A 26,178-nucleotide genomic window follows, 5' to 3' on the forward strand; every position below is an offset into this window, starting at 1 on the left:
TAATGACATACCAAAAGCCATTCAATCGTACACTTCAAATGGGTGAATTGTATCTTATGTGAATTGTATCTCAGCAAAGTGGTTTAAAAATTACTCTTAAGTGTTTAGGGATCTTCTCTTTTAAACATTTGGCACTTGGTGTGAGAACTGCAACCTTTTGGGAACTGAGAAATTGTTGCTCTTGTCTAATGGATAACTAACAAATCACTTCCCTTTCACAGCAAGTTAGAGGCATGTATCGGGGACAATAGTAACACAAACATCTCAAGGTTTAGAATACATCAGGTTTGGAATACATTGAAAAGAAATAAAATGTAACAAGAATCTAGCAGAGATGGACACACCCACCTAAAAACTGGCAGCACTGACAGAGGGAAGTTGCGAATATTCAAGTGAAAATGAGAACCATAGTTGGCGGTAACTGACTTTTTTTTTTTTTTTTAAACATGTGAGGTTTAAAGGAGAAGCTGCTGGCTGCAGGCCCAAAGAATGTAAGAGCACACTTGAAAGCTCCCAGACTGGATCAATCATAGCTGGAAGAGTCCGAGCTGCGGCAGGAGCCTGGGCCTACCAAACCTCACAGCTGCAGAGGAGTTTCTTCACTTCCAGACCCATTCTTGTATCTGCCGTGGACATTCCTATGTCTGTGCCATCAATCACGCTGTTTCCTACACCTGGAACGTCCTTTCCACTTATCAACAGAGTTTTCAATCCTACCGATCACTCAAGGGTCAGCCAAAATAGCATTCTTTCCCTTTCCTAGCGCCCAGCTGGAGGAATGCTGCTGAGGCAAACCAAACTGATTTTAAAGGGATGGTTGCAGACACACCTCTCAGATGTTTGGCTAGACAGCGAGTAGGGGATGGGGATCAGAAACGTAACACAACTCTCATCACCAGAAGGGAGAGGACCAGCAAAATGGTATTAAGGGGAAAATACCGTCCTTATTGCCAACTACATTCTATAAGTTTAAACTTCCTAGATCACCTGATGATCTTCTTGAATATCAAAGAAGTCATTTTTAAAATAATTATTTAGGTAATGAATGCCAGTTGAGCTATTTCAAATCCTGAAAGATGATGCTGTGAAAGTGCTGCCCTCAATAAGCCAGCAAATTTGGAAAACTCAGCAGTGTCCCCAGGACTAGAAAAGGTCACTTTTCAGTCCAATCCCAAAGAAAGGCAATGTCGAAGAATGCTCAAACTACCTCACAATTGCACTCATCTCACACGCTAGTAAAGTAATGCTCAAAATTCTCCAAGCCAGGCTTCAGCAATACACGAACCGTGAACTCCCAGATGTTCAAGCTGGATTTAGAAAAGGCAGAGGAACCAGAGATCAAATTGCCAACATCCACTGGATCATCAAAAAAGCAAGAGAGCTCTAGAGAAACATCTATTTCTGCTTTCTTGGCTATGCCAAAGCCTTTGACTGTGTGGATCACAATACACTGTGGAAAATTCTTCAAGAGATGGGAATGCCAGACCACCTGACCTTCCTCTTGAAGAACCTGTATGCAGGTCAGGAAGCAACAGTTAGAACTAGACATGGAACAACAGACTGGTTCCAAATAGGAAAAGGAGTACGTCAAGGCTATACATTGTCACCCTGCTTATTTAACTTCTATGCAGAGTACATCATGAGAAACGCTGGGCTGGAAGAAACACAAGCTGGAATCAAGATTGCTGGGAGAAATATCAATAACCTCAGGTATGCAGATGATACCACCCTTATGGCAGAAAGTGAAGAAGAACTAAAGAGCCTCTTGATGAAAGTGAAAGAGAAGACTGAAAAGGTTGGCTTAAAGCTCAACATTCAGAAAACTAAGACCATGGCATCTGGTCCCACCACTTCATGGCAAATATATGGGGAAACAGTGGCTGACTTTATTTTTGGGGTCTCCAAAATCACTGCAGATGGTGACCACAGCCATGAAATTAAAAGATGCTTACTCCTTGGAAGGAAAGTTATGACCAACCTAGATAGCGTATTAAAAATCAGAGACATTACTTTGTCAACAAAGTTCCGTCTAGTCAAAGCTATGGTTTTTCCATTAGTCATGTATGGATGTGAGAGTTGGACTATAAAGAAAGCTGAGTGCTGAAGAATTGATGCTTTTGAACTATAGTGTTGGAGAAGACTCTTGAGAGTCCCTTGGACTGCAAGGAGATACAACCAGTCCATCCTAAAGGAGACCAGTCCTGGGTGTTCATTGGAAGGACTGATGCTGAAGCTGAAACTCCAATACTTTGGCCACCTGATGTGAAGAGCTGACTCATTTGAAAAGACCCTGATTGAGACGGGAGGAGATGGGGACGACAGAAGATGAGACGGTTGGCTGGCATCACTGATTCAATGCACATGTGTTTGGGTAAACTCTGGGAGTTGATTATGGACAGGGAGGCCTGGTATGCTGTGGTTCATGGGGGTCGCAAAGAGTTGGACACGACTGAGCAACTGAACTGAACTGAATGGCGCTAGTGGTTTTAACACCTTAATTCAAAATTATGGACTCTCTTGGGACCTCACTGGTAATCCAGTGTGTTAAGACTGTGTTGCCAAGGCAGGGGACCCAGGTTTGATCCCTGGTCAGGGAACTAGGTTCCACATGTGGCAACTAAGAGTTCACATGCTGCAATTAAAAATCCCCCATGGCGCACAAAGATCCAAGGTCCCCTGTACCACATCTAAGACCTGGCACAGCTGAAGGTATGGCCTCTCTTCACAAACTATTCTTCTACAGTTATCATGAGGAAAATGCCTTGGATACACATTTTTTCTCTCCTAGTCTGACTTATAACTTTTGTTGAATTGCTATTGAATTGCTATGCATTGCTCCTTCTGATAACTTCTAAGGAAGTGTTTGCATTACCTAGAATAGCTGCTTCCCAGTCTTTTATGAGTCATGCCCAGGGACTTCACTGGGTGGTCCAGTGGCTAAGGCTGTGCCTCTAATGCAGGAAGCCCAGGTTCAATCCCTGGACAGGGAACTAGATCCCATGTGCCTCAACTAAGAGTTCACTTGATGCAACTAAGATCCAGAGTAACCAAAATAATAAATAAATATTTTTTTAAAAAGTCACGCCCATAAAAATAATTTTCTATTTAGGAATACAGAAGCAAAAGCCTGAGTCAACCATATCCCCAGTCCCTCTGCACAGGGAGCATATTTATTTATCCATTTATCTATTCAACCGTCCATCCATCATCCATCCCTCTGTTCCCTGTGATCTCTATTACCCGCTGTCTCCAGTACCATAGGCAACCATTCTGATGCGCTAAATGTGTCTTGTCTTCTGTGCTACTATAAGGAGTAGGGTTACCCTGCGCGCCTGCGTCTTTAACCCATGCAAGTGACGCCAGGATGCTGCCCTCGTTCCATCTCTTCCTTCCTTTCCTCAGCCTGGCTTTGGAGACCTACAGCGTTGCTGTGTGCACGTCTAGTCTGCTCCTCAGGACTTCACGGTGGTCGTCTCCTACATCGGCGCCCATCCCCTGTGACAGGCACCCTGATTGCATGGATTCCTGTCTCTAAACACCGACCTTGGTGAATACTCTCACATGTGCCCCCTGAGAGGGAACTGCGGGTCACAGGGTACCTAGACATTTATCACAGTGATGTACCCATACTGCTTTCTGAACTACTACCTGTGTTGTGCTAAGTGACTTCAGTGGTGTCCAACTCTTTGCAAGCCAATGGACTGTAGCCCACCCACCTCCTCTGTCCATGAGATTCTCCAGGCAAGAGTACTGGAGTGGGTTGCTTCTAGACCCAGGGATCGAATCCGGGTCTCTTATGTCTCCTGCATTGGCAGACAAGCCCTCTAGACTGCCTATGCTTGGCTAAAAGCTGGACATAAGGTTTCCTAGAGGCTACAGTGCCACCAGCACTTGGCACGAAAAGGAGAATATTTGCACAGCACACTTGGGTGGAAAGGTGGCACTGCTCCTTAGAAGAAAATGGGTCCCTGGACTCCTGTGGCCACACCCTTGCAGCCTCCCTAAGGACAGAAGCATCCATACCTCTTAGCCTGTAAGCCCTTTCTAAGCATTTCTCTGCAGCACTGGGCTTGCCGGGTGACTCAGATAGTAAAGAATCTGTCTGCAGTGTGGGAGATCCAGGTTTGATTCCTGGGTTGGGAAGATCTTCTGGAGAAGGGAATGGCAACCCACTCCAGTATTCTTGCCTGGAGAATCCCATGAACAGATGAGCCTGGCAGGCTATAGTCTATGGGGTTGCAAAGAGTTGGACATGACTGAGCAAATTTCTGTCTGTCTCTGCAGTACCACACAGATGAGGAAATGCCAGAAGAGGGTACCTCTCTCTCCATCTCCCACTGTCTTCTTAAATGTTAAGTCTCAGGATTCTGTGGAATGAGGAACAACTGTTAAATTTCTCAGGGTGGCACTTACTGTACCCGCATCCCCAGTGGTGCAAAGGTGTCTTAGGGGAGAACTCCGGGTCACACCACTAGCAGACACCATCACTTCCAGCGGCCCCTCCCTTCCAGTGCCACTGATGCTACTGCTTACCATCCTGCCACAGTCCTGGACCAATTGTGGTTACTTCCAGCTTACGGGAGAAGTAAACACCAAGAATAGGATAGTCAGAGCCCCACAGTAGAGGCTGTGAGGAGCAGCTGGAATCCAGGCCTGCTTGTCTACAAACCAGTTTCTTTGTACACCCTGCTGGAAGATGCTGCAAGAACAAAGGGCAGAAATAAGGCTGTGGGAGAAGGGGAACATTATGTGTAGACCTAGAGACTCCAAGACTGGGCACTGCAGATACCCAGAAGAGCATGGTCCCTTCCTTTTGCTCTGTTACCCCAGGTATCTGGGATTTCAGTCTGGCAGTTGAGATACAAATATATCAACTGTGTTCGGAATAATCTGATGATCTAAGAATCAGGGCATTTGCTTTGATACATTTCTTTTTCTATTTGGTGTTTTGTTTCCCTTCAGAGTTGTAAATTGAGTGACTAATGTGTTTTCACAGTCTGTGGGTTGAGGTTGACAGAGGGAGTAAATTAGGCTTTTTTTTTTTTTCTGTTACTAAATAATGGGGGGAAAAGTCAATTTTTTTTAGAGAACTATAAAAAAATAAATCCCAGCTGATGGGATGATAAGGAGCTAAATAGTTCAAGAGATGACATCATCATTTATTCTTGTGAAGTATAAGTGCTTGTTGCAGTCTGGAGTAAGGATTTCCAGGATGCCCATACATATTAAGTTCTGGGAGGGTCTTCCATGGCGCCCCGGGTCCCAGTGCAGGGGCCAGGTTCAATCTCTGATTGGAGAACGAGATTCCACGTGCTGCAACTAAGAGTTTGCATGCCACCCACATACTGCAACAAAGACCTGGTTCAGCCAAATAAATGAGCTCTGGGAGAGAAAGAAACATTTGCCTATATGTCCAGAAATGAAGACAACTTATTAACCAGGCGGGAAACTATCTGTGCAGGCCTACAGTTCGAAGTTTCTAACAATACCAAAAACTGCAGATGGAGGGGGCTGACACAGTCCCCTTCCTAGAAATGAGGTGTTCAAATCTAGGGTCATCGCAAGCATGCTGAGCTCTTCTCTGGATTTCCCGAAAAACATTTTGACAGTCTTTTCACCTCAAGACTTGCATTAGATATATCATGCCCAGTATACCATACAGCTATAGGAAACAGACTTAGGACAGTCATGTGAGCCAAAAAAAAAAAATATCTTTAAACAAGCACAGGCTACCAAGCTAGTGACTCCAACAGCTGTATTTATGTGCGTAATATAGGCATTGTTAATTATGATTTTCCATCTTCATATTTAGAAAAACTGTAGATAGTATTTTTGGATGTGATGAAGGACAGTGATATCAAAATATATGTACATGTGTCTATATGTATACATACACACATAATAAAGAATAGAAGCCAATTAATATCCATGGCATAGAACAATAAAGATACATTTGAGACCTTTAAATTTTTTAAAAATTCTTCTTAAAAAGCTAATTAAATAAGAGATCTGTCTTTGCTTGTATGTGTACAGTAATTGCAAGTTGTCTGTCTCTCAATGTCTCCCACTGCATATTAAGATGCTAGGCTCATCCTCTATTTTCCCTTTGGTCATGCCTCTGACTCATATCACAGCACCAAGCCTTAATTTTTTTAAATCTTGGAAATAGAGTATTAGGAAGGAACACAACAATGTGTTCATTGCTGTACTATGGAAAATAAACAAAGCTTGACTTTAATTGTAACACGTGGTTATTATATTAAAGGCAATGTGTGGTAGGCAGTGAACCACTCCCCTCACCGCCAGCCTCCTCCCTCCTCACTTCTCCTTAAGAACTTCCTAGTGTTCCCAGATGGGTGGGTTCTCCTAAGTCTCCTTTCTGGTGCACGGTTCTGTCCCACAAGAATGGCTGACCAATCCAGAGCAGAACCCTGAACAAAGAGGGACAAGTGGTTTCTGTTCCCCAGGAGGTACCTTTTGACCAAGAAGTATTTGAAGCAGCAAGCCCTCTAAGGAGAAAGTCCCTGACCGTGTCTGGGTTCACTGAGGTCCCCAGGGATGCCCTGGTTGTGCCACTGCAAGGCTTGCTGCCCACTCTCCCCTGCACTCAAGGCCGTGCTTGACTATTCTCCTACAAGGGCCTCCACCCTTCAGTTTTTTGCTCAAGTTCTCTTTGTTTTCATTCACTTGTAAGCAGAGAAAACTGTAACACAACACACATGCTTAATATGACTTTATTTCCATACTAACATGGAATTTATGGTTTCTGGTAGGATTAAGATCACAGACTTATCTTCCACCTGACACTGTCCTTTATGAAGAACCCCAAACAACCTCAGCTGGCATGTTTAGAATTATCTGAAGTAGGTTAAAACAGTATGGTTAAAGCAGGGTGACTCAGTGATAAAGAATTCGCCTGCAATGCACACAACATGAGTTTGATCCCTGGGTCAGGAAGATCCCCTGGAGGAGGAAATAGCAACCCACTCCAGTATGCTTGCCTGGAGAATCCCATGGACAGAGAAGCCTGGTGAGTTCCAGTCCATGGGGTCGCAGAAGAATCAGACATGACTTAGTGACTAAACAGCACCAGAGCAGTATAAGAGAAAATAACTTAAGGAATTTGTAGGGAAATGTGGGGTTTATTAATTTGTACACTAACTTTAAAAAAGTGCTTTAGACTTTCTTTTAGAATCCCAGCACCCCCCAGAAGACTATTTGTGAACTATCATTAAAAGCCATTCAACTTCTATAACCAAAGGAGAGTCTTCATTTTGGCTTAAGCACCAGGTATAAATGTCTTTGCTTATCTACTCAGGATTTAAAAGTGCTAAGTCATTTTATCGGAGAAGGCAATGGCACCCCACTCCAGTACTCTTGCCTGGAAAATCCCATGGATAGAGGAGACTGGTAGGCTGCAGTCCATGGGGTTGCTAAGAGTCGGAGACAACTGAGCGACTTCACTTTCACCTTTCACTTTCATGCACTGGAGAAGGAAATGGCAACCCACTCCAGTGTTCTTGCCTGGAGAATCCCAGGGACGGGGGAGCCTGGTGGGCTGCCATCTATGGGGTCGCAGAGTCGGACACGATTGAAGAGACTTAGCAGCAGCAGCAAGTCATTTTATGGCAATGAGGTTTTGAAAAAGTTTAAAAAGCAGGAAACAGAGCAGAAGTCTCAACAAATACATAGTATCCTATTCCACCACATTCACTGGACTGGATTATATTGTCTCACAGGTTCAGTTAACTCTGAAAAGTGAAAGTTGCTCAGTCCTGTCCGACTCCTTATGACCCCATGGACAGTCCATGGAATTCTGCAGGCCAGAATACTGGAGTGGGTAGCCTTTCCCTTCTCCAGGGGATCTTTCCAACCCAGGGGTGGAACCCAGGTCTCCCGCGTTGCAGAGGGATTCTTTACCAGCTGAGCCGCAGGGAAAGCCCTGGGAGAGCCTAATAGGTGCATATGTTTAGTGTGGGAGTGGGCAGTGTACTTAACCCAGAGTCTTTCATTCTTCTGGAGTTCAGATGAAAGCAACCATTTAGGTTTTGTCTAACATTTAGGGTGTGTTTCCAATTACACTAATATCAAAGCAAGCACCTCTGGATTCTTCTTCAGGATCTCTATCGTGAAAACTGAGTGTATGGTTCTGCTCCTCCCAGGTCCACCCCCTGCTTCTGGAAGCAGCAAGATCTTGCCAAACTTGAAAATCTCTATTGAGGGCACAAGTAGGCATCACAAAACTTATCTGATCTCCATTTTGCCCAAAATAAATGGTTTAAACCTGGGGACAGTGTTGGGTAAGATTAGGCATGGTGACTTGAGTTGGAGTTCCAATCTGTCCCTAACTAGAACATCCTTTTATTGACCTTAACCCCCTCCCACCAATTCATTAAAGTTCTTTAATCCTCAAGTAATTGTTTATGAGATAGTAAATGAATTCTTAGGCTTACCTTTTTGTGAAGATGTCTTAAAAGCTCACACCCTCCCTGGCTTAAATGAGAAATTCAAACATGTCCTAGGGATCTTCTGAGTTCAGAAACAAGTCTAATTGTCAGCCTGAACTGCCAATTCTCATCATGCTGTGAAGGAGTCTTTGAGTGTTAGAACATCATCCAATTCATCTTTGCATCCCCTAGCACCTACCATCATGAGGGCTATTAGGAAGCTCAATAAATAAATACTTGTCAAATGAACATATCCTTTTTATCTTTACTATTAGAATTGAGTTTTCAAAGGGAGTAAGAACTGTATAGACTTAAACTTTAGATTCCACATCATACAGACAAATTTCATGCACAGGGAAACAACTTGAGACATACTGCAACACATATTTATTGAATTAAAGAAAAAGTAGTAATTTTGGCAAATACAGAGAGATTTCAGTATTCAGTCAAACTGTAGTGCCTAAACAAAGTATTAATGTATTAAAAGACCACTCAAAAACTCAGGACTCTGCACCTGGAACCGGAAGAATAGCCCCCAAAGTGAACCCCAGGGTGTTGGGGGAGGGGAATAGGGGTGGGGGTGGGGACGTGGAGGAAAGTCTCCAGTGAGAGGTGGAACCGACTGAAACTGCATTGACCGGAAGAGAGTCAGCCCCGCCCACCTCCACAGGGCTTCCTAAATAGTCACCACCCCCAGGCTCTTTAAATGGAAGATAGTCAAACCAAAATTGTCATCAAAGCTGTTAGGCTTTTTCCTGTTCTTTTTGCATCTAAGGCATAGTAGGGAAAATAAAATGACAATATAAACCATAATAAAATAGTGCCCTAGAAGGAGTGACTTATTTATTGCGTTTGGCAAGTATCCACTGGACAGTTTAACTCAGCGTCTCTCCTGCTCTGTAGTTTGTGTGAGGGAATGACGGTTTGCATTCCTTCTCTGCACAAGCTTTCACTCATCTGCCTCTGAAAATAACTCTTCATCTGCAGTTTAAGTGAGACCAGGTCTAATGGAATCTCATATGTAAAATTTTAAAATAAGAAAACAAGAAACAAAAACCTAGTACAGCAAGCGCCCCCTGGATTATATACTTCAAAATCATAAATCATTAAGTTTAGGCTATGTGAATTTCACCTCAATTAGAAAAAAGATGGTCTGGAGCAACCACAATTTGCTGTTAAAATCTTTTAGAGTCCTGAAATTTGTCCATCCTGCTTTGTGTCTGTAAAGGGATGTGATTAGTCTGACTTTTTGTGATCCATGGACTATATTGGGACCCATGGACTATTGTGGACCCATGGCTCCTCAGTGCATGGGATTCTCCAGGCAAGAATACTGGAATAAGTTGTCATGCCCTCTTACAGTGGATCTTCCCACCTTAGGGATAGAACCCAGATTTCCCGCATTGCAGACAGATTCTTTACCCTCTGAGCCACCAGGGAATACCTGTAAAGGGCTGGGCCAGACCGAAATGAATTTGGCACCATGAGGAAGTCCTGGACTCAGAATCTTAAGTTTACAGCCCCAGCTCTTCTTTGTCTTGGGGATCTTTTAACCTCTCTCTGCCTTTGTAAAAAAATAAAATTCCCTGTTGGAAATATCTGGTCACTTGGGTCTCCACAAGAAGTAAATTGGTTTATTTACAAGCAAGAGCTGTGTGCACTTTGGTAGCACATATACTAAAATTAGAACAATACCAACAAGATTAGCATGGCCCCTGCGCACGAGGATGAGATGCAAATTGATGAAGCAGTCCATATTAAAAAAAAAAAAAAAGAAGAAGAATTATTTACATCTTTATTATCTTTCAAAAGAGCTGCTTTCACATTTCATCATCAGTTAAGTTTAAAGACCAGAGTCTTTCGCTTCTCTTCTTTTCAAAGCTATTTGTAAGGCCTCCCCAGACAGCCATTTTGCTTTTTTCCATTTCTTTTTCTTGGGGATGGTCTGAATCCCTGTCTCCTGTACAATGTCACGAACCTCTGTCCATAGTTCATCAGGGACTCTGTCTCTAGTCCCTTAAATCTCTATCTCACTTCCACTGTATAATCATAAGGGATTTGATTTAGGTCATACCTGAATGATCTAGTGGTTTTCCCTACTTTCTTCAATTTAAATCTGAGCTTGACAACAAGGAGTTCATGATCTGAGCCACAGTCAGCTCCCGGTCTCGTTTTTGCTGACTGTATAGAGCTTCTCCACTTTTGGCTGCAAAGATATGATCAATCTGGTTTCGATGTTGACCATCTGGCAATGTTCATGTGTACAGTCTTTGCCTGTGTTGTTGGAAGAGGGTGTTTGCTACGACCAGTGCTTTCTCTTGACAAAGCTCTATTAGCCTTTGCCCTGTTTCATTCTGTACTCCAAGGCCAAATTTGCCTGTTATTCCAGGTATTTCCTGACTTCCTACTTTTGCATTCCAGTCACCTATAATGAAAAGGACATCTTTTTTGAGTGTTAGTTCTGGAAGGCCTTGTAGGTCTTCATAGAACTGTTCAACTTCAGCTTATTCAGCATTAGTGGTCAGGGCATAGACTTGTATTACCATGATATTGAATGGTTTGCCTTGGAAATGAACAGAGATCATTCTGTCATTTTTGAGATTGCATCCAAGTACAGCATTTCGGACTCTTGTTCACTATGATGGCTACTCCATTTCTTCTCAGGGATTCTTGCCCACGGTAGTAGATTTAATGGTCATCTGAGTTAAATTCATCCATTCCAGTCCATTTTAGTTCGCTGATTCCTGAAATGTCGACATTCACTCTTGCCATCTCCTGTTTGACCACTTCCAATTTGCCTTGATTCATGGACCTAACATTGCAGGTTCCTATGCAATATTGCTCTTTACAGCATCGGACCTTGCTTCTATCACCAGGCACATCCACAGCGGGGTATTGTTTTTGCCTTGGCTCCATCCCTTCATTCTGTCTGGAGTTATTTCTCCACTGATCTCCAGTAGCATATTGGGCACCTACTGACAAGGGGAGTTCATCATTCAGTGTCCTAGCTTTTTGCCTTTTAATACTGTTCATGGGGTTCTCAAGGCAAGAATACTGAAGTGGTTTGCCATTCCCTTCTCCAGTGGACCACATCTTGTCAGAACTCTCCGCCATGACCCATCCATCTGGGGTGGCCCTACACAGCATGGCTCATAGTTTTATTGAGTTAGACAAAAGCAAAAGAGAAAAAGAAAGATATACCCATTTGAATGCAGAGTTCCAAAGAATAGCAAGGAGGGGTAAAAAAGCCTTCCTCAGTGATAAGTGCAAAGAAATAAAGGAAAACAATAGAATGGGAAGACTAGAGATCTCTTCAAGAAAATTACAGATACCAAAGGAACATTTCTTGCAAAGATGGGCACCATAAAGGAGAGAAATGGTATGGACCTAACAGAAGCAGAAGATGTTAAGAAGAAGTGGCAAGAATACATAGAAGAACTGTACAAAAAAATCTTTATGACCCAGATAATCACAATGGTGTGATCACTCACCTAGAGTCAGATATCCTGAAATGTGAAGTCAAGTGGTCCTTAGGAAGCACCACTACAAACAAAGTGAGTGGAGGTGATGGAATTCCAGTGGAGCTATTTCAAATCCTGAAAGATGATGCTGTGAAAGTGCTGCACTCAATATGCCAGCAAACTAGGAAAATTCAGCAGTGGCCACAGGACTGGAAAAGGTCAGTTTTCATTCCAATCCCAAAGAAAGGCAATGCCCAAGAATGCTCAAACTACCGCACAACTGCACTCATCTCACATACTAGTAAGTTCAGTTCAGTCGCTCAGTTCAGCTCAGTTCAGTCACTCAGTCGTGTCCGACTCTTTGCAACCCCATGAATTGCAGCACGCCAGGCCTCCCTGTCCATCACCAACTCCCAGAGTTCACTCAGATTCACGTCCATCAAGTGAGTGATGCCATCCAGCCATGTCATCCTCTGTCGTCCCCTTCTCCTCCTGCCCCCAATCCCTCCCAGCATCAAAGTCTTTTCCAATGAGTCAACTCTTCACATGAGGTGGCCAAAGATTTGGAGTTTCAGCTTTAGCATCAGGGCTTCCAATGAACACCCAGGACTGATCTCCTTTAGAATGGACTGGTTGGATCTCCTTGTAGTCCAAGGGACTCTCAAGAGTCTTCTCCAATACCACAGTTCAAAAGCATAAATTCTTTAGTGCTCAGCTTTCTTCACAGTCCAACTCTCACATCCATACATGACCACTGGAAAAACCATAACTTTGACTAGACAGACCTTTGCTGGCAAAGTAATATCTCTGCTTTTCAATATGCTCTCTAGGTTGGCCATAACTTTCCTTCCAAGGAGTAAGCGTCTTTTAATTTCATGGCTGCGATCACCATCTGCAGTGATTTTGGAGCCCCAAAAAATAAAGTCTGAAATTGTTTCCACTGTTTCCCCATCTATCTCCCATGATGATGGGACCAGATGCCATGATCTTAGTTCTCTAAATGTTGAGCTTTAAGCCAACTTTTTCACTTTCCTCTTTCAATTTCATCAAGAGGCTTTTTAGTTCCTCTTCACTTTCTGCCATAAGGGTGGTGTCATCTGCATATCTGAGGTTATTAATATTTCTCCCAGCAATCTTGATTCCAGCCTATGCTTCTTCCAGCCCAGCGTTTCTCATGATGTACTGTGTATATAAGTTAAAGAAGCAGGGTGACAATATAGAGCCTTGTTGGTTCCTATTTGGAACCAGTCTGTTGTTCCATGTCCAGTTCTAAAGTTGCTTCCTGACCTGCACATAGGTTTCTCAAGAAGCAGCTGAGGTGGTCTAGTATTCCCATCTCTTAAAGAATTTTCCACAGTTTATTGTGATCCACACAGTCAAAGGCTTTGGCATAGTCAAGAAAGCAGAAATAGATGTTTTTCTGGAACTCTCTTGGTTTTCCAATGATCCAGTGGATGTTGGCAATTTGATCTCTGGTTCCTTTGCCTTTTCTAAAACCAGCTTGACCATGTGGAAGTTCATGGTTCACATACTGCTGAAGCCTGGCTTGGAGAATGTTGAGCATTACTTTACTAACGTGTGAGATGAGTGCAATTGTGTGGTAGTTTGAGCATTCTTTGGCATTGCCTTTGTTTGGGATTGGAATGAAAACTGACCTTTTCCAGTCCTGCGGCCACTGCTGAATTTTCCAAATTTCCTGGCATATTGAGTGCAGCAGTTTCACGGCATCATCTTTTAGGATTTTAAGTAGCTCAATTGGAATTCCGTCACCACCACTGGCTTTGTTCATAGTGATGCTTTCTAAGGCCCACTTGACTTCACATTCCAGGATGTCTGGCTCTAGGTAAGTGATCACATCATCATGATTATCTTGGTTGTGAAGATCTTTTTTGTACAGTGCTTCTATGTATTCTTCCCACCTCTTCTTAATATCTTCTGCTTCTGTTAGGTCCATACAATTTCTGTCCTTTATTGAGCCCATCTTTGCATGAAATGTTCCCTTGGTATCTCTAATTTTCTGAAGGCAAATTGTAAGTGGTCAAACAGGAGACAGCAAGAGTGAACATAGACATTGTAGGAATCAGCAAACTAAAATGGACTGGAATGGGTGAATTTAACTCAGATGACCGTTATATCTACTACTTTGGGCAGGAATCCCTTAGAAGAAGTCAAGTAGCCATCATGGTCAACAAAAGAGTCTGAAATGCAGTACTTGGATGCAATCTCAAAAACAACAGAATGATCTCTGTTCATTCCCAAGGCAAACCATTCAATATCACGGTGACCCAAGCCTATGCCCCATCCAGTAACGCTGAAGAAGCTGAAGTTGAATGGTTCTATGAAGACCTACAAGACCTTTTAGAACTAACACCCAAAAAAGATGTCTTTTTCATTGTAGGGGACTGGAATGCAAAAGTAGGAAGTCAAGAAACACCTGGAGTAACAGGCAAATTTGGCCTAGGAACACGGAATGAAGCAGGCAAAGGCTAATAGAGTTTTGCCAAGAGAAACACTGGTCATAGCAAACACCCTCTTCCAACAACACAAGAGAAGACTCTACACATGGACATCACCAGATGGTCAACACCAAAAGCAGACTGATTATATGCTTTGCAGCCAAAGATGGAGAAGCTCTATACAGTCAACAAAAACAAGACCAGGAGCTGACTGTGGCTCAGATCATGAACTGCTCATTGGCAAATTCAGACTTAAATTGAAGAAAGTGGGGGAAAGCACTAGACTATCCAGGTATGACCTAAATAAAATCCTTTATGATTATACAGTGGAAGTGAGAAATAGATTTAAAGGACTAGATCTGATAGACAGAGTCCCTGATGAACTATGGACAGAGGTTCATGACATTGTACAGGAGACAGGGATCAAGACCATCCCCAAGGAAAAGAAATGCAAAAAAGCAAAATGGCTCTCTGAGGAGGCCTTACAAATAGCTGTGAAAAGAAGAGAAGCAAAAAGCAAAGGAGAAAAGGAAAGATAAAACCATCTGAATGCAGAGCTCCAAAGAATAGCAAGGAGACATAAGAAAGCCTCAGCGATCAATGCAAAGAAATGGAGGAAAGCAACAGAATGGGAAAGACTAGAGATTTCTTCAAGAATATTAGAGATACCAAGGGAACATGCTAGTAAAGTAATGCTCAAAATTCTCCAAGCCAGGCTTCAGCAGTACGTGAACGTGATGTTCAAACTGGTTTTAGAAAAGGCAGAGGAACCAGAGGTCAAATTGCCAATATCGCTTGGATCATCAAAAAAGGAAGAGTTCCAGAAAAACATCTATTTCTACTTTATTGATTATGCCAAAGCCTTGACTGTGTGGATCACGACAAATTGGAAAATTTTGAAAGAGATGGGAATACTAGACCACCTGACCTGCCTCTTGAAAAATCTGTGTACAAGTCAGGAAGCAACAGTTAGAACTGGACATGGAACAACAGATTGGTTCCAAGTAGGAAAAGAAGTACGTTAAGGCTGTATATTGTCACCCTGCTTCTTTAACTTATAAGCAGAGTACATCATGAGAAATGCTGGGCTGATGAAACACAAGCTGGATTCAAGATTGCTGGGAGAAATATCAATAGCCCCAGATATGCAGATGACACCACCCTTATAGCAGAAAGCCAAGAAGAACTAAAGAGCCTCTTGATAAAAGTGAGATAATGAAAATGTTGGCTAAAAATTCAACATTTAGAAAACTAACATCATGCCATCTGGTCCCATCACTTCCTGGCAAATAGATAGGGAAACAGTGGAAACAGTGGCTGACTTGATTTTGGGGGGCTCCAAAGTCACTGCAGATGGTGACTGCAGCCATGAAATTAAAAGACGCTTGCTCCTTGGGAGAAAAATTATGACCAACCTAGACATCATATTAAAAAGCAGAGACATTACTTTGCCAACAAATGTTCGTCTAGTCAAAGCTATGGTTTTTCCAATAGTCATGTATGGTTGTGAGAGTTGGACTATAAAGAAACCTGGGTGCTGAAGAATTGAAGCTTTTGAACTGTGGTGTTGGAAAAGACTCTTGAGAGTCCCTTGGACTGTGAAGAGATCCAACCAGTCCATCCTAAAGAAAATCAGTCCTGAAAATCATTGGAAGGACTTATGCTAAAGCTGGAACTCCAGTACTTTGGCCATCTCATGTGAAGAACCAACTCATTGGAAAACGCCCTGATGCTGGAGAAGAGTAAAATCAGGAGGAGAAGGGGACAACAGAGGATGAGATGGTTGGATAGCATCGCTGACTCGATGGACATGAGTTTGAGTGAGCTCCAGTAGTTGGTGATGGACAGGGAGGCCTGGTGTGCTGCAGTCCTTGGGGTCGCAAAGAGTCAGACATGACTGAGTGACTAAACTGAACCCAGAGGCCCAGTATTTCTCCTTACCTTTCCAACCTTTGAAAAAAGTAACTTATTAACACATTCCAAAACACCAAAATAAATAAAACGTTGTTCTGACCCCAAGAAGTGGGGTCACCATTATGCAGTCATTCACAAAAAGACAAATCATGGCCCAGGCCAGGAAACAGAGCACCTTGAAAACTGAGGAAGGAGGTGGATCCCAAGGGTGCAGCCTGCGGGGAAGGTTTGGCCAGGCTGAGACCTTGGACACGGGCCTGAGGCATAGACTTTAGGAGCAAGGTAGGAGGGGTGGAGGAGCAAGTGAGCTGCGAGGCCCAGCCCCTACACACCCTGAAGCTTACCACCTGGACCAGAGGAGCTCCAGCTTGGCGGTTGAGACACAGTATTCCCCACAATATTCTTAATTACTCAGAGAAAATTAGTCCCCTTACAGCGGAGAAAACTGCCAAACAACTTTTTATCCAGAGATTGCAGTTAAATTCACGAGATAGGGAACAAGTTGACATCATGTGCTGATAGTGCACTGAGGAATATATGGAATTTCTTTCTGCCCAAAGTACCTAGTATGATTTTAATCACGAGAATGTCAACTAAAAAGTGGCACTTATCAAGAGCATTGCCAAGGACTGAACAACAAAGGCATTTGCCATCTGCCTCTATGGAGACTGAACCCCATGCTACAATAGCTGTTGACCTTCAGCAACCCCTGAGGGAGTTCAGGTGAACTGAGGCACCCTGTGCTCCAAGCAATCTGGTGGGACAGGTCTTTAGATATTTGGATGTTTTTAGGAACAGATTTCATGATCTCAATCCTTGCATCTCCTCATATAAAGAGAAGCACTAAATCCCTTCTTGGTGACATCAGATCCTCACTACTAACAAAAAAAGCCTTTTGTAAAATAGGTGCTTCATGGTATTGAACTCTCCTTTCACCAAAACCTTATATATTGAATTTTACCCACTGCCGCTTTCGAGCAGTCTCTCAGAGCTATCTGAGATGCTGCCTCCCAAGCTGCCATCCTCATTTTGCTCCAAATAAAACTTAACTCACAGCTCTCAAGTTGTACATCTTTGTGTAGTCGACAAGGAGGTACCAGGCAAACCGAAACTGAAGGACACCCTGTACAGTAAATGACTAGAATCCTTCAAAAGTTTTATCATGAAAGGAAAGAAAGAATTTTTTTCTGATTCTAAGAGTCTAAATAGACCTAGCAACTGAGAGCGATACATGATCTAGGATTTTCTCTCGCTCTAAAAGCCATTATTCAGGGACTTCCCCGGTGGTCCAGTAGTTAAGAATCTGCCATGCAATGCAGGGGAACTGGTTTCCATCCCTGGTTGGGGAAGTAAGATCCAACAGCCACAGAGCAGCCAAGTTCACATGCTCCAATGACTGGGTCTGCAAACACCACATAACACCACGCGCTTCGAATAAAGACAGGAGGCAGTCTTTTTTATTAAAATAAGTTAGTAAATAAAAGCCATTATTCCAACAACTGGAAAGGTTTTAATAAGATCTGTAGATTCAGTCAGTTCAGTTGCTCACTTGTGTCCAACTCTTTGTGACCCCGTGAACTGCAGCACGCCAGGCTTCCCTGTCCATCACCAGCTCCTGGAGCTTACTCAAACTCATGTCGATCGAATCAGTGATGCCATCCAACCACCTCATCCTCTGTCGTCGCCTTCTCCTCCTTCCTTCAATCATTCCCAGTGTCAGGGTCTTTTACAGTGAGTCAGTTCTTTGCTTCAGGTGGCCAAAGTATTGGACTTCCAGCTTCAGCATAAGTCCTTGCAATGATATTCAGGACTGATTTCCTTTAGGATAGCTGGGTTGGATCTCCTTGCAGTCCAAGGGACTCTCAAGAGTCTTCTCCAACACCACAGTTCAAAAGCATTGATTCTTAGGTGCTGAGCTTTCTTCATAGTCCAACTCTCACATCCATACGTGACTACTGGAAAATCCATAGCCTTGACTAGATGGACCTTTGTTGGCAAAGTAATGTCTCTGCTTTTTGGTATGCTGTCTAGGTTGGCCATAGCTTTTCTCCCAAGGAGCAAGCGTCTTTTAATTTCATGGCTGCAATCACCATCGCAGTGATTTTGGAGCCCAAAAAAGTCTGACACTGTTTCCACTGTTTCCCCATCTATTTCCCATGAAGTGATGGGACCAGATGCCATGATCTTAGTTTTCTGAATGTTGAGTTTTAAGCCAACATTTTCACTCTCCTCTTTCACTTTCATCAAGAGGGTTTTTAGTTCCTCTTCACTTTCTGCCATAAGGGTGGTGTTATCTACATATCTGAGGTTATTGATACTTCTCCCAGCAATCTTGATTCCAGCTTGTGCTTCATCCAGCCCAGTGTTTCTCATGATGTACTCTGCATAGAAGTTAAATAAGCAGGGTGACAATATACAGCCTTGACGTACTTTTCCTATTTGGAACCAGTCTGTTGTTCCATGTCCAGTTCTAACTGTTGCTTCCTGACCTGCATACAGATTTCTCAAGAGGTAGGTCAGGTGGTCTGGTATTCCACCTCTTGAAGAATTTTCCATAGTTTATTGTGATCCACACAGTCAAACACTTTGACACAGTCAATAAAGCAGAAGTAAATGTTTTTCTGGAACTCTCTTGCTTTTTTGATGATTCAATGGATGTTGGTAATTTGATCTCTAGTTCCTCTGCCTTTTCTAAATCCAGCTTTGACATGTGGAAGTTCATGGTTCATGTACTGATGAAGCCTGGCTTGGAGAATTTTGAGCATTACTTTGCTAGTGTGTGAGATGAGTGCAATTGTGCGGTAGTTTGAGCATTCTCTGGCATTGCCTTTCTTTGGGATTAATGAAAACTGACCTTTTCCAGTCCCGTGGTCACTGCAGAATTTTCCAAATTTGCTGGCATATTGAGTGCAGCACTTTCACAGCATCATCTTTTAGGATTTGAAATAGCACCACTGGAATTCCATCATCCCCACTCGCTTTGTTTGTAGTAATGCTTCCTAAGGCCCTTGACTTCACATTCCAGGATGTCTGGCTTTAGGTGAGTGATCACACCACTGTGATTATCTGGGTCATGAAGATTTTTTTTGCATAGTTCTTCTGTGTATTCTTGCCACCTCTTCTTAATATCTTCTGCTTCTGTTAGGTCCATACCATTTCTGTCCTTTATTGTGCTCATCTTTGCATGAAATATTCCCTTGGTATCCCTAATTTTCTTCAGGAGATCTCTAGTCTTTCCCATTCTATTGTCTTCCTCTATTTCTTTGCACTGATCACTGAGGAAGTCTTTCTTATCCCTCCTTGCTATTCTTTGGAACTCTGAATTCGAATGGGTATATCTTTCCTTTTCTCCTTTGCCTTTTGCTTCTCTTCTTTTCACAGCTATTTATAAGGCCTCCTCAGAAAACCATTTTGCCTTTTTGCATTTCTTTCTCTTGGGGATGATCTTGATCATTGTCTTCTGTACAATGTCATGAACCTCCATCCACAGTTCTTTAGGCATTCTGTCTATCTGATTTAATCCCTTGAATCTATTTGTCACTTTCACTGTATAATCATAAGGGATTTGATTTAGGTCTTACCTGAGTGATCTAGTGGTTTTCCTTACTTTCTTCAATTTAAGTCTGAATTTGGCAATAAGGATAAAGAATAAAGCAAGTATGATAAAATGTTAATATGTGTGAAATGGGTAAAAGTTGCTTGGCAGTTCTGTGTGCTACCTTGCAACTTAGATTCTGATTTTATACTAAAATTAAAAGTTAGAGGGAAAAAATTAGTTGAGCCTGTTGATGTTAAGATACAAACACGGATTTGTCTGATCATGTTTTTGACTGTTAGCTATTAACTGCCCATCTAATCTAGATCAGAAGATGGAGAAGCTGTATACACGCAGCAAAAATAAGACAGCAGGTGACTGTGGCTCAGATGATGAATTCATTACTGCAGAATTTAGACTTAAATTGAAGAAAGTAGGGAAAACCACTAGACCATTCAGGTATGACTTAAGCCAAATCCCTTATAATTATACAGTGAAAGTGTATAGAGTCAAGGGATTCGATCTGATAGAGTGCGAGAAGAACTCTGGATGGAAGTTCAAAACATTGTATAGGAGCCACTGATCCAAACCATCTCCATGAAAAAGAAATGCAAAAATGAAACCAATCACCCCAGATTGGGACTTGAACCCAGCCAAAACCCACAGTACCTGGTTTCAGGACCTAATGAAGCTGAGGTTCTTGATGTCTCATCACAGAAAGAACTCAGTGAGAGAAAAAGCGATAGGTAAGAAGTGGATTCCTTCAGATTCAGAGAGAAGCACGCTCCACAGACAGAGTGTGGGCCGTCACAGAGAGTGAGTGTGCCCATGAAACTGGGGCACGGTTAGCTGTTATGGGTTGGGTAATTTCATAGGCTAATGAGTGGGATGATTATTCCAATTATTTTTGGGAAGGGATAGAGATTTCCAGGGATTGGGCCACTGCCCACTCCTTGCTCTTTTGACAGTAGCTTGGAACTGTCATGGCCCCTTTCAGTTCAGTTGGTAAGTCATGACTGACTCTTTGTGGCCCATGGACTGCAGCATGCCAGGCCTCCCTGTCCATCACCATCTCCCAGAGCTTCTCAAACTCTTGTCCATCGAGTCAGTGATGCCATCCAGCCATCTCATCCTTTGTTGTCCCCTTCTCCTCCTGCCTTCAATCTTTCCCATCATCAGGCTCTTTTCCAAAGAGTCAGATCTTCAAATCAGGTGGCCAAAGTACTGGATTTTCAGCTTTAGCATCAGTCCTTCCAATGAATATTCAGGACTGATCTCCTTTAGGATTGACTGGTTTAATCTCCTTGCTGTCCAAGGGACTCTCAAGAGTCTTGTCCAACACCACAATTCAAAAACATAAATTCTTCAGCACTCAACTTTCTTTATGGTCCAACTCTCACATCCATGACTATTGGAAAAACCATAGCTTTGACTAGAGGGACCTTTGTTGGCAAAGTCATGTCTCTCCTTTTTAATATGCTGTCTAGGTTGGTCATATTAAAAAATAGACATTACTTTGCAATCTTGATTCCAGCTTGTGCTTCTTCCAGCCCAGCGTTTCTCATGATGTACTCTGCATATAAGTTAAATAAGCAGGGTGACAATATACAGCCTTGATGTACTCCTTTTCCTATTTGGAACCAGTCTGTTGTTCCATGTCCAGTTCTAACTGTTGCTTTCTGACCTGCATATAGGTTTCTCAAGACGCAGGTCAGGTGGTCTGGTATTCCCATCTCTTGAAGAATTTTCCACAGTTTATTGTGATCCACACAGTCAAAGGCTTTGGTGTAGTCAAGAAAGCAGAAATAGATGTTTTTCTGGAACTCTCTTGCTTTTTTGATGATCCAGCAGATGTTGGCAATTTGATCTCTGGTTCCTCTGCCTTTTCTAAACCCAGCTTGAACATCTGGAAGTTCATAGTTCACATACTGTTGAAGCCTGGCTTGGAGAATTTTGAGCATTACTTTACTAGCATGTGAGATGAGTGCAGTTGTGCGGTAGTTTGAGCATTCTTTCTTTGGCATTGCCTTTCTTTGGGATTGGAATGAATACATATCATAAAATTCTCTCTTTCTCTGTACAATTCAGTGGTTTTTGCTTGTGGAAGCATCACCACTATTTATTTTCAGAGCATTTCTATCACCCCCTAAAAGAAATTTCCTACCCGTTAGCAATCATTTCCCATTCCCTTCCATCCCCAATTTCTGGTAACCATTCTCTGTTTCTCTGTGTGTGTGTGTGAGTTGGCTGCTCTGCCGTATCCAGCTCTTTGTGACCCCATGGACAGTAGCCCTCCAGGCTCCTCCGTCCATGAGATTCTCCAGGCAAGAATACTGGAGTTGCTTGCCATTTCCTTCTTTAGAGGATCTTCTTGACCCAGGAATCACACCCGAGTCTTCTGTGTCTCCTCCATGCAGGCAGGTTCTGTACCACTAGTGCCATGTTTCTGTAGAAATCTCTATTCGGAACATTTCATTTGAACAGAGTCATATAATATGTAGTCTTTAATGTCTGGCTTCCATTACTTAGGATAATGTTTTTTAAGATTCATCTATGTTGTAACATCTATCGGTTCTCCATTTGTCTTAATTACTGAATGAATAATCCATTGTGTGGATATGCCACGTTTTATCTGTTCATAGAGGTGATGGACATTTGGGGTTTGGGCTACTAAGAATAATGCTGCTCTGAACACTCATGTACAAATTTTTGCATAGTCGTATGTTTTCCAGGTGGCTCTAGTGGTAAAGAACCCACCTACCAATGCAGGATGTGTAAGAGATACAGGTTTGATCCCTGGGTTGGGAAGATCTTGTGGAGTAGAAAATGGCAACCCACTCCAGTGTTCTTGCCTGGAGAATCCCATGGACAGAGGAGCCTGGCGGGCTACAGTCCAGAGAGTCACAAAGAGTTGGATGTGACTGAAGCAACCAAGCAGAGCATGCACACACACGTCTTCATTTCTCTTGGCAACATACCTAGGATTGAAATCTCTGGACACATAGTGTATTAGTTTGCTAGTGCTCCATAACAAAATACCACAGACTGGATGGCTTAAACAACCGAAATTTATTTTCACAGTTCTGAAGACTGGGCGGAGAAGGCAATGGCACCCCACTCCAGTACTCTTGCCTGGAAAATCCATGGACGGAGGAGCCTGGTAAGCTGCAGTCCATGAGGTCGCTAAGAGTTGGACATGACTGAGCGACTTCACTTTCACTTTTCATTGGAGAAGGAAATGGCAACCCACTCCAGTATTCTTGCCTGGAGAATCCCAGGGACGGTGGAGCCTGGTGGGCTGCCGTCTATGGGGTCACACAGAGTCGGACACGACTGGAGCGACTTAGCAGCAGCAGCAGCAGAAGACTGGAAGTCCAAAATCAAGGAGTTTGGTTTCTTTCAAGTCTGTCTCCTTGGCTTGCAGATGCAGAAAACAAACTTTTCTCCTGCTAAAATTGGTTACTTTTTATGACATAACTTCTAGGGTCCTATCATGTTAGAAAAAATTGGGGAAGAGGAAAAATAGGGTGTGAACATGAGAGAGAAAATCCCTCTCTTCCATGTTTGATGAAATAAATAGGGAAAATTTCTTTTCAGAATCTTTGTACCATTGGTGCTTTGTAAGATCTTTATGAATTAAAAAAAAAAAAAAGATTAAAGAAATTCAGAGGTTGAAAATGTTTTTAGTTTTATTCATATGTATCTATCTTTTGGAATTGCTGTTAGCTGTTCTTGACACAATGAAAGGTATTTTAAAGAAATCTATGTGTAATATAATTTTTGTGTTAAGTGGTGTGATTTTTTTGATTTTTTGACCTTTTTAAAAGGGAAGGTCTGAGCGATTCACTCACAGGGAGCTTGACAGTGTTCACCAGAAACAGCAAAGAGCAAAGGTGGAGCTACAGAAGAGCTGGGCAGGGCTGGCCTAGTGATACCGCTGGCTGGTCTCCTGGTGCTGCTGGTCTCAGGGTCACGCTGGGGACAAGCACTTTTAACCTCCAGCTACAGTATGTGGATCCAGTCCATTCACGAGAGCGTTACTCAGGGAGGTGTGTCTAAAATGAACTGTCAGAGCGAGTGAGCAAGTGGCCCAAGGCAGGCACGTGGAGAGGTGGAGGGCCAAGGGAACCAGATGCCAGAGAAGGTAAGAGCAAGGAATGCATCTCACACAGCAGAGGAACGAGAACCTCCTGGAGCGGTTTCAGAGACTTCAGCAACCGCCAAAAGTGGAGAAATGTTGCATTCTACTAATAGATTGTTGCTTGGCCAGGCTGAATGCTTTGGAATATTCCACAATAGAACACACAGGAAGAATAAGGAAGTTTAAACGAGGTCTTGGGGTCAATGTCACAAAGCGTTGTGTAGAATGGAGCAGAGGCAGGTGGCTCTGACAAACCAAATAAGAATTAGACTGAATTATTTCAGAGAGCCGATTGAGTCAATAACTTTGATTAGTTTGAGATGCAGCATTTGTGTAGCTTTAAAGCTTTTGAACTTGGCTTGACAGCTGGTATACATTAAAGTGAGGCCATTGGATATTTGTCTTTAAAGTATATATATATATTTTTTTTCTTAAAAAATCTTTTAACTTTTCTTTGTCATCATCTTTGGTGTTTTGTGACTTAAAATTTTAAAAAGGAACTGACTTCTGTTGCGTAACAGTACATATCTATGTAAAATATTCTGTAAGAAGAGGTGCTGTTTTTGTTTTCTTAGCTTACATTCCCAAAGCTTTTCATGCCCCAAAGGGAGTGCCTGCTACATTGTTCAGAGGACACCCATGATCAATTGATAAATGTATAAAGAAGGCAAGCAACATCTTTAGGGCATGCCAAAACCTCCCAAGTGTCTGATATGTGTCAGACACTTACTTTTATCAACTTAGAACTTGCATATTTCCATAATAAATAACATGATTCTGTTTCTCACCTGCTTAAAGAATGGTGAAACTGTCTACTCCCTCAAGTCAAACAAATCCAATCTTCAGAAACAGATCTACAGGAGTATCTTTTGAGCATCTTAATAAAAGATAAATGTGATCAGAGAGGTCAAATGTCATCAAATGTATCTATTTGGTTGTATTAGGGTGGCATTTACAGAAAATCCTTCAGAGCCCACTTGTATAGTCTGCCTGAGTCAAGAAATTGGACTTACTCTGCAAATATCGAAGGTCTACTACATAGACCATTACACTTACTATATCCAATGAAAGCTCTAGAAGCATACTTCTAGGTTTCACATTTCTAAACATTTAGAATATTTTAGTTAATTAAATCCACTTAGAATTAAAACCTTAAGATATTTAAAGGAAGTCCCCATAGGAGACAATAAAAACAGACTGAAGTGTTGATTTAATGGTAGATTCATAAAAAATGTGCGACATATTCTTTTCTGTTCTATGAATGTCCAGAATGCCCAGAGAGGATTAGCAAACTGCAACTGGAATACATGAAAATTGCAGTTATGGATTTTTTCAAAGGGCTTATATTTTAAACTGTAAACAGTCAGCAAGAATAAGACCAGGAGCTGACTGTGGCTCAGATCATGAACTCCTTATTGCCAAATTCAGACTCAAATTGAAGAAAGTAGGGAAAAGCACTAGGCCATTCAGGTATGACCTAAATCAAATCCCTTACAATTATACAGTAGAAGTGAAAAAGAGATTTAAGGGACTAGATCTGATAGACAGAGTGCCTGATGAACTATGGACGGAGGTTCGTGACATTGTACAGGAGACAGGGATCAAGACCATCCCCAAGAAAAAGAAATGTAAAAAAGCAAAATGGCTGTCTGAGGAGGCCTTACAAATAGCTGTGAAAAGAAAAGAAGTGAAAAGCAAAGGAGAAAAGGAAAGATACAAGCAGCTAAATGCAGAGTTCCAAAGAATAGCAAGAAGAGATAAGAAAGCCTTCCTCCATGATCAATGCAAAGAAATAGAGGAAAGCAACAGAATGGGAAAGACTAGAGATCTCTTCAAGAAAATTAGAGATACCAAGGGAACATTTCATGCAAAGATGGGCTCAATAAAGGACAGAAATCATATGGACCTATAGAAGCATAAGATATTACGAAGAGGTGGCAAGAATACACAAAAGAACTGTACAAAAAGGATCTTCATGACCCAGATAATCACAATGGTGGGATCACTCACCTAGAGCCAGACATCCTGGAATGTGAAGTCAAGTGGGTCTTAGAAAGCATCACTATGAACAAAGTGAGTGGAGGTGATGGAATTCCAGTGGAGCGATTTCAAATCCTGAAAGATGATGCTGTGAAAGTGCTGCACTCAATATGCCAGCAAATTTGGAAAATTCAGCAGTGGCCACAGGATTGGAAAAGGTCAGTTTTCATTCCAATCCCAAAGA

The 26,178-nt window shown here is 42.4% G+C and overlaps 1 protein-coding gene, 1 non-coding gene and 1 pseudogene across 2 annotated transcripts in view; 1 reads left to right on the plus strand and 2 right to left on the minus strand.

The window, feature by feature from the left end:
- Positions 1 to 26,178, minus strand: part of LOC138441134 (large ribosomal subunit protein uL16-like) — a 790,661-nt gene that overhangs the window by 255,813 nt on the left and 508,670 nt on the right. The window lies entirely within an intron of this gene.
- LOC138441562 (large ribosomal subunit protein uL24 pseudogene) overlaps positions 1 to 26,178 on the minus strand; it is an 80,244-nt pseudogene that overhangs the window by 19,887 nt on the left and 34,179 nt on the right.
- Positions 10,103 to 10,209, plus strand: LOC138441886 (U6 spliceosomal RNA). Its single transcript, XR_011257461.1, has one exon. It is a non-coding gene; the product is annotated as a U6 spliceosomal RNA (small nuclear RNA).

Source organism: Ovis canadensis, chromosome 5 (assembly GCF_042477335.2).
Source record: "Ovis canadensis isolate MfBH-ARS-UI-01 breed Bighorn chromosome 5, ARS-UI_OviCan_v2, whole genome shotgun sequence".
NCBI lineage: Eukaryota > Metazoa > Chordata > Mammalia > Artiodactyla > Bovidae > Ovis > Ovis canadensis.